We start from the raw sequence: 9,397 nt of genomic DNA on the forward strand, positions 1-9,397 counted from the left end.
TACGTTAGTCACGCCTCTCTTCCGCGAAGCATTAATCGCAGCCCACCGACTATCGCTGGAAATGTATCCGCGTACTTTAACATTTCGCCTCGGTCGCGTGTATCCGTGGCGCACATTTAGGCAGAAAAACGATAAAGCGTATTTTTGCGACCTCTCAAACACGAAAGCAACGCGCACTGCAGTACCTAGGAAGAGAAGAATTGCAAGAACTTGCAATTTTCTAATTATATGAAAAAATTTTTAACAATTTATAATAATATCCAAAATTCTACCAACGTGACACGTTTTTTTTCTATTTGTTCAAATTGTTAAAATATTTTTTAAATATATTTAAATTGTCATAAATGTCACGAATGGGATGGATGTCAAACTATCAAAAATGGTAAAGAAAATTATTAATCTATTTGTAAAAATCGTTTTATTTTGGTCTATCTTGATAAAATTTTGTATTGCGGCAACATAAAAAGTTACACAAAATAGGTAAATTTAATAGTATATTTTATCATTTTTGTGCCAGTTTTAAATTGGTTTGCTATTTTTATATATACATGGCAGTGACTTCGCACTCCGATATATTTAAATAATATTTTCAAAAAATATTTTCCATTTCTTTTTACAATTGCAATCTCATATTTAAAGTTTCTGGCATAAAATGCTTCTCCCAATTTAACAGAAAGCATTTATGTTATTTATTTTGTACTCAATTTCTCTTATTATGTCTCAATCTTTTTCAATATATATTTCGTTTAACTTCGCTAAATTCAGATTTTATTCGCCAAAGCACCGCTGTATGTTGCATTGATTCGAAGGTTACCAGTGAATGTAGGTCGATTCTCAGATTCTAACTTGGACCATGTAGCCAAAACGAGCCAATCTCCACCCTTCCAACCTGGAACGGAGACAAAGAAAGAGTGGGTAGGGACGAGGAGATAGCGGAGGCGAGAGGTTGCATGCATGGATGAGCGCGAGGTGGTTGAAAATGGTGTCGGTGGTAGTAGTGGATATGCGGCAAAGGTAAAGGTCAGATAAAGCGAATGCTATCGACTGCTTTGTTCGCGGAAACGCTTTACTGGCTCCTATTGTGTTCTCTTGATTATTATGTTCGTTCCCAACATTTGCTGTTGTATCTTCTAACATTTTCATTACAAATGTTTATTTCATCATTATCATTAATGCTGGCTATAGTCGCGCTTGTTACTATTTCTGATTACTATTTCTATACTTTACGCTATTATACTATTTCTGATTTAATAACTCTTTGCTAATGTTACTATTGTAATTTGTTGACTTTTTTAAAAGAATTCTTTTTAAACGATATTTGAAAATTCATGTTCGTTTAACATTGTTGAATTTTTTATAAAAATGTACTATTTTTATTAATACTTTTTCACGGTGTTTTTTGTTCAAAGAAGCTATGCGGATTATCTCCTTATCTTGATACATCATTAATGTGCCAATATTCCATAACCATTGTATTTCATCAAGATACATAAGAAACAACCTAATACTGTTACTTTTATTCTACTTTTAATTTTTAACGTTATCATATTGTTAAACGAAACAGAAATTTTAAGCAGACTATATATCGAAGATTGAAAAAAAGAAAAGAATTGATATATCGTAACTAAAAAAAAAAAAAGAATTAAATTTTTATTTGTTTTACATGAATTAATTAAAAGCAAATCTAAAATATTTTCTTTAATTACAAAGAAAACAATCTTAAATATGTTGTAATAAAGTCTTGAAAAAAAAATACATTTTATTTATATATTAATCTATAAGAATAAAAAATTTAATACTTTTTGACTGATATTTCAAACATCTTTTGTTACGTTGAAAGCTTCGAAAAAAAGATTCAAAAATTCCATTGCACATACGGGCTGGAAAAAGAAGGATGAAAGGCAGAGTGGGAAATATGCGAATGGAATGGAAATAAAGAAAAAAAAGTTAAAATATACAGATAGGGAGATTTGCAACACGCTTCGTAGGCCGCTCAAACGCGCCATTTTCACGCGAAAGAGACGGGCTGGAAGATGCGATGGATAGGGGTGTGCTTGATAAGAGGGGTGTGATACGGGGTTAATCGCCGCGTTCACACTCATCGCACATCAAAGCCGCTCGACTAAATCATACACCCCTGCTTGCATGTCTCTATCTCTCTTTCTCCCTTCCTCCCTCCCTCTCTCTCACTCTCTCTCTCTCTCTCTCTCTCTCTCTCTCTCTCTCTCTCTCTCTCTCTCTCTCTCTCTCTCTCTCTCTCTCTCTCTCTCTCTCTCTCTCTCTCTCTCTCTCTCTCTCTCTCTCTCTCTCCTTCTCCTCTTGTGCACGATCCGGAAAAGAGAAAATCGATGAACAGTGAAATTCGACGCGGGCTGCCGAGTGTCGTCGGGGCGGAACGCTGAACGCGAAGAACGGATTTATGATATGGCAAGTGCCCACATCGCGATATTCTCGTTTGGTCAGGTGAATGTGACGGCTCCATGTTGAAAGTAGTTGCTAGTGACACCATTTTGTTATTTAAATTTACTGTTTCATTTATGCACATCGGACGGGTCATAAAATTTTCCGTTTTCATATTAAGTTTTTTTTTTATTACATCTAGATATTCATTTTCGAAATTTATTCATTAATATTGCATATCCAATGATTTACTGCTGTTCCAAATTTTTCCGCTAAATGATAATTATATATCCTGATAAACAAGATCTATATTAAAAAAGAATCAGCTCTTTCAACGATCGTGTCGAATCGTTCATTAAAATAAAGCGCGTTTGTTAAAACTACGGCATTTACATCGCAAAGAAATCGTAATCGGGAACGGTCGTTAGAGCTTAACGATCGATGCGGTTGGCTATGTCAACACGAAACTAATCGGCATAGTCGGAGAGCCGGCGGTTATCCCGGGAATCCTGCAGGATCGGTTATCCCCGGCGCTCCTGCGGTTGAATGTAACGACCTTGCCTCAAACGTCGGCTTCGAACAATTTCGTAATTTAAAGCACGGAGGATGTTTACAATTACAATAATTCAAACTTCCTGTCTCTCCTATACAAAATACTTTTCTATATAAAAAATTGTGTATGAAAGAATCAATTAAAAAAAAAATATTTTGCAAAGAGAATTGCAAAAATATTTATTACTTGACGCATCATGCATGTATCAACATTTAATCTTTTGTTACGAGTATTTATATTATCGCGCTCAAAGTATTTTCTCTCAGATTATTTAGATGCAAAGGAATTTAAGCATCTGTGCAGAATCTCCCCTAACAATATCGTATTTCTATGCAAACAACATTACCGCTGATGAAACAATTTTCACAATTGTTTCATAATTAGAAGAACTCGTTTGTAATCGTCCTCCAGCGCTGCCGCAACATTTTAGATTCGCTGCAATTAGTAGCAGTTCACGGTCGCGCTTCTAAAGCGAGTTATTTTCGAAAATCGAGCAACGGTAGGAAATTCGGCAGATTCTCAAGCATACTCGAGGATGCAGTTCTCCTTCTGCGGATTGCAAACGCAACTTGGAGTGCGCGAGATTCTTCGAGTATCCGACACCGCATCTCGATACGTAAAATTAACGACCGTCGAGCATCGTCGAATAATGACTCGTCAACTTAATTAAATTTAAACTCCCTCGGCTGTGCGATGCGTCGAAGTAGTTTTCGAGTGGGTTCAATCACTGACGTCTTCTCAGGAGAGAGAAATTAATGCCCAAGTACAAGCCTTACTCGAGATTCCTAACTCGAGAGCTTTTAATTGCTTTTCGCTTGTAGCACGTTATATTTCCGTCAATGTATCCATAAATCGCGATGCTTTTGACTTTCCATCGGCGAGTCACGCGACGAAATATTAAAAAAAAAAAAAAAAAAATCCGCGCTCATCCCGCCGTGACAAATTTTCACGATTTATTATATAAATATATAAACAATCGGTGTCAGTTTCGCCGCGTCCGTCGTGTCGCGGTTATTTGGGATAGATACATAAAAAACCGTAGTGCTTGGTACACAGCACCAACATTGGAGAACGCTTTCCCGATGACGAAGAGGGTTGAGAGGGTCGTCCCTCGTTACGCTCAACATCACCGTTGAAAAAGATTTTCCACGGCCTTAATAGGAGTACAAACGTTTGGAGTACACCACCCACCGCTGCTAGGAAGGATGACTCGCTTGCACCCTTAAAGCCACTAAGGGCTTGGCGGCAACCGTAGAGAGAGGGTTGCTCGACATTGTTTGTTAGGTTTCCCACTTGGAGAAACTCGACCATTGTGCGGAAAAAAAATATAATGTTGTGCAACTTTGAGCGCACTTTCCGTGTGACCGTCGACAAGTCGTCTTTTATGGCATATTATAGAAAATAATGATAATGATAATAATTTATAATCTCTCACAAAGAGATAATGGTTATTGTTTGTTATCAAGTTAGCTATTCTGAGAAAACAGGATTGCCGTTAACTTTGTGAAAGAAAAAATCTTACCGCGAATACGGCACTGCAACTTTGCGAACTTTCAGTAAACTAATGACAAACATTTTATGCGCGAGTGAACTGTAACAGTAACGATAACAATCCGCGTCTTCGTAAAAAGATGGTTGATTGTACTACACTAAGAAATTTTATTTAAAATGTCATAATTTTTCCGGCATTGCCGATAAATATTTATTGATAAATCATTATTCAATCCTTGTTAAATCTTTTATCAACTTATTCGACAAAATTGTAATTTCTCTTTTGTAATGTAGAATTGTAATATTTGTAATATTAAAATACAAATATTAGAAATATTATAATAATTTTAGAAGAAATTATTACGTTTAATTATTACGTTTAATTAAACGCGAGATAATTAAAAAATCTTAATATGAATATGTTTTATTAGTATTTAATTAATTTTTTTAAATTTTAATATGCAATTTATTAATTCCAATAAGAGAGAGATTTTTATAAAAAATTTTTACTGCTTGACTTCCGAATGTACTGCGAAGTTAAATTCTATATACGAATATACAATACGTACCAAGAATATTTGTATAGAAGAAATATCTTTTAAAAAAACTTTATAAACTCCCGAGGTTTTTTTAACAAGTATAAATATTAATCAACAATTTATTGACAAAGAATAAAATAGACTGTATATTTTTTAAATTATTTAATTTAGAAAGATGTATAATTTAAGATATATCATCTTAAAAATATTATCTTAAAAATATAATCGTAAAATTTAGCTTCTAAAATCAAGAACATTCGAAATTTTTTTGTTATTTTATTTTAAGACAGAACGTAGCTATTGTATAAAATTGCTAATTAAAATTTATTTTCTACAAATAAGACTTTTTTATGAAAATTTTTCTTTACGAATATAGATCTTACATTCACAATAATTTATACCTTAAAATATTCTCTCTAGCTTTTTTGATGGTAACGTTAAAAGAAAACGGATGCTTAGAGACAGCTTGTGAAGGAGAACCTCATTTTATTCTATGCAGTGCAATATGTCAGAATTATATGTTATATTCATGTCAGAGGTTTTTAACAGTTGGCCCATTTCGCTAGAAATGTCTTTTCGAATAAAATACGTTTTAAGAGTGATTCATTGTTGCCCGCGGACACGTACGCGGTACACACATACATGTATATGCACCTCGGGAGCTTTTGTCGATCTCACGAAGAACGAAGTTGCGACTGGATATACGTGCGAGACATCTCAAGGAAGTCAGACCGCCGCGGCTTTTGCCGGCTGAAAGTTGCAAATCCTTGGCGGACTTTGCACAATGGGCGCGCGCAAGTTCGTTCGCGCGCAATAAAAAATGGGCCACCGCGATTTCGCGCGTGAATTATCCCGCTGTGAGCAAATTGAAACTGCCGGCACGACTTCCGAATATATATCGCGAAGTTGAGTTCGTTTGTTATGCGGAGGCTTTTGCGCCCACAGGAGTGGAGTCGAATTGCGCGAAATACTCAGACTACGGGATTAAGCTCGAGCACACGCATAACGTAAAGAAGAGAACGAGAACGAGAAATATTGAGTGACTTCGATCAATTTGCCGTCTTCGCGATATCGAAATATTCATTTTTATGCCTCATTCGTCCGATTCTACGAATATAGAATATATAGTTAAAAAGTGAATGGCAAATTCGTTCGATTCAAATAGAATTTTAATTGAATAATTATGAAAATAATGTTTGTTTCTGAATTATTTTTATTTCCAATTATTTTGAGATTATAGCGTGATTCAGATGATTTTTATCTCTTAATCAAACAGAAAGCTTTTTCATGTATACGTTAAATTTTATAATTTATTTTTAATTAATTTGTATATTTTTACTAACTTATTTTTGTAAGAAATCCGCTTATTTTAGCTATTGGATTATGTTACAACAAAAAGTTTGTGAATATATATATATATACACACACACATACAATATACATATGTATATGTGTGTGTGTGTGTGTGTGTGTGTGTGTGTGTGTGTGTGTGTATGTAATTAACTTTTTTATAATATATTATATTAAGTGTGCAAAAATTCAAATTTAAAGAAAATTAATTTGACAGATTTAATTATAAAATATTCTTTGTTTTTTTGAATGTTTTCTTTAGATGGGAGAGAGAGAGAGAGAGAGAGAAAGAGAGAGAGAGAGAGAGAGAAAAGAATAGCAATAGCATGTTGTATTAATTTTAGAAACAATTTATGTAACGGAATTCAGTGTAACGTTATACAAATTATTCTCCAAGAATATTGTTATATAATTATGTTAAAACACTTGTTTAAAAATAGTGAATTAATACATGGAAAGAAAAATTTTGTTAAAATATATAGAAATACAGCTCGCGCGACACAAGTCTGAAAATAATTTTGTTGGACCATCAAAATATTTATGTAGAAAGCTCAACCATGATGGGCAATACTGCACAAAATTTTGACATTCTATTAGGTGTTGGAATTAATTCGTAGCGTTTTTAATGAAAGAATGTTATTTATTTCACATGAGCATTAAAAAATACATTAATGAAAGTACTTCCCATCACTTGTAAAACGCTACGAATTAATTCCAACACCTAATAGCAACTAGCTTTAAACATTCTACATAATTATTTTGATAATTCAATAAAATATTATTTTCAGATTATCTAGCTAAATTTTTAAATACTTTAGCAGAACCGTTCTGTCCATGAAAATTTCTCGCTTTTTTAACACTAAAAAGTGCTACTTAAAAAGTCAGAGAGAGAGAGAGAGAGAGACTATATTTTTTTTAAATACAAATCCTCCAATATCAGTGAAAAAATCGTAGTACGATTTCTGACAAAGTTTAAACTATAAAAGATATTAAAAATAACGTACGTATACATATATATATATATATATATATATATATATATATATATATGTATGTATATATATATATATATGTGTGTGTAGAAATGACGGTTTTGCTGAAATATCTAAAAAAATCAACTAGAGATACAGATCTGATAATTTTATTGAACCAAAATAACTATGTAGAAAATTCAAGTATAATATACAATGTTGCAAAAGTTTTGACATTTTATCAATCATTTTGAATGTTCTACACAATTATTTTGACAATCCGAAAAATTATTTTTAGATGAAAAAATTATCTTTATCCATCTATTTTTAGATGTTTTAATAAAACCATTTTTCCCGTGTATTTTCCAATGATTTTAACAGTTTTGTTATTCGTATTTCAATTCTTTGTAAAAGATATTGATAGTAATAACTGTCAGGATTCTTAATTCGCATCTTGACAGGACGAAAGATATCAAATATCACGTTGTCGATATACGGCGGTTGGAGAATAGGAAGCCGAGTATTCCCCATCCAATATCATTGGTCACACCAGTTTCCTCGTCTCGTACCATCGACCACAGATTAAATCATCCCATTACCAGACCGCTGCGGTTCTCCTTACATTATATTCTGGAGTCGTCGCTGGAATTCTCATTCCCCTCGCCTGCCAATCGATTTCTAGAAGACGTAACTGCGCTCGTTTTTCCAACGCAATCCATCTGCGATGTAATCTCGAGTTTAGATCAGCCTTCCTATTCCAGATTCTTCATTTCCAGCCAACTGGACTTGATTGTAAAATTCGGTCATTCATGTCTTCAGAACGCAATTATCAATATTACATTATTTATACATAGAGAGCTCAGTTCTATTCTACTTTTTTTAAAATCAAATTATCCTATAAATCCTATAAATCAATCCTATAATAAAGTAATATATTTGTTCATGCTTTTGCAAAAATGTATCGGATTTATCGTCTTTTTATCATACCGTGTCAATCTATTTAAAGTGATTGATGAATACCATTACTAGCTTTCTATTTTCTCTATGCAAGTTGCAATACGCGACTAAGATAGATCTACCAAGGAGATAGAATAAGATCCAAGGAGAGGAATAAAGCTACAAGTCGGCTATTTATGTTCCATTTTTAAAGTATCATCGGTAGTTTTAATAAAAATCCATTTGTCATTTATTTACCAAATAAATTTCGCGACTGGCACGTATCACGTATTTATCTTGTCTGGTTTGCATCTTATAAATCAAAACCAGACGACTGTATATTAACCACATCTTGCATCTAGCTCGTCTCTCTTTCGCGACAGTTCTGAGTTTTTATACGGCAATAAGAAAGTTTTGAGAGGAATCTTTATGGAGCAAGTTTCATGGTGAGATCGCTTAAGTTTTCCGAGCATTCAATGTCTTCTTGTATCTCTGCACCTCCTTTCAAATTAATCCATTTCAAATTCGAAAACAAATAAATTTTGATCCTTTGTGTGATTCTTTTGGTTCTATATAAAATGTTGAACTGCGTGGCCAAAAAATAATAACTTCATTATTTCACTATTTTTTTTTTTCTAGAAACCAGCACCCTGAAACATACCATTGGCTGCCAGACGGCAATTTAAATTACATTTATTCGTCCCTTGAATTTTACTTGAATTAAACTTTTGCGTCCTTATACTACGAATTCATGAGAGACTCTTTTCTTTGTTCTTTCCGCCATCTGCCAAATCCTTCGCATTGCTGCTTAATTCAAATGTAGATTACATTTCGCGTATCTTGATCTCGTGCAATAAAGAATACTGATGAACGTCAATTAATGTGAAAATATTTAGCATAATATTTGCGTTGTGCAAAGATTTGAAAAATGGAAATTATTGTTAATTTGTTGCCAAGAAGATCACTAGCAGTCTGAAAAATCTAGAGTATCTGTCTCTCTCTCTCTCTCTCTCTCTCTTTTCTTCCATCATGAAAATTCTTTATATCGAATATTAACCGATGTGTCACTCAGCGGAGAGATCTCGTCAAATCATTGGATCGGTTATCCTCCACTGAACGTGGTGATAACGCAATCATTTTTTGCGATTTTTGAAAGC

The 9,397-nt window shown here is 33.5% G+C and overlaps 2 protein-coding genes across 7 annotated transcripts in view; one reads left to right on the forward strand and one right to left on the reverse strand.

Moving 5' to 3' along the window:
• Nrx-1 (neurexin 1) overlaps positions 1-9,397 on the reverse strand; it is a 235,051-nt gene that overhangs the window by 183,780 nt on the left and 41,874 nt on the right. The gene's annotated exons all lie outside the window — the stretch shown is intronic.
• The window catches only part of LOC105150793 (uncharacterized), a 160,542-nt gene that overhangs the window by 54,667 nt on the left and 96,478 nt on the right, over positions 1-9,397 (forward strand). The gene's annotated exons all lie outside the window — the stretch shown is intronic.

Source organism: Acromyrmex echinatior, chromosome 8 (assembly GCF_024713525.1).
Source record: "Acromyrmex echinatior isolate Ae372 chromosome 8, ASM2471352v2, whole genome shotgun sequence".
Lineage (NCBI taxonomy): Eukaryota > Metazoa > Arthropoda > Insecta > Hymenoptera > Formicidae > Acromyrmex > Acromyrmex echinatior.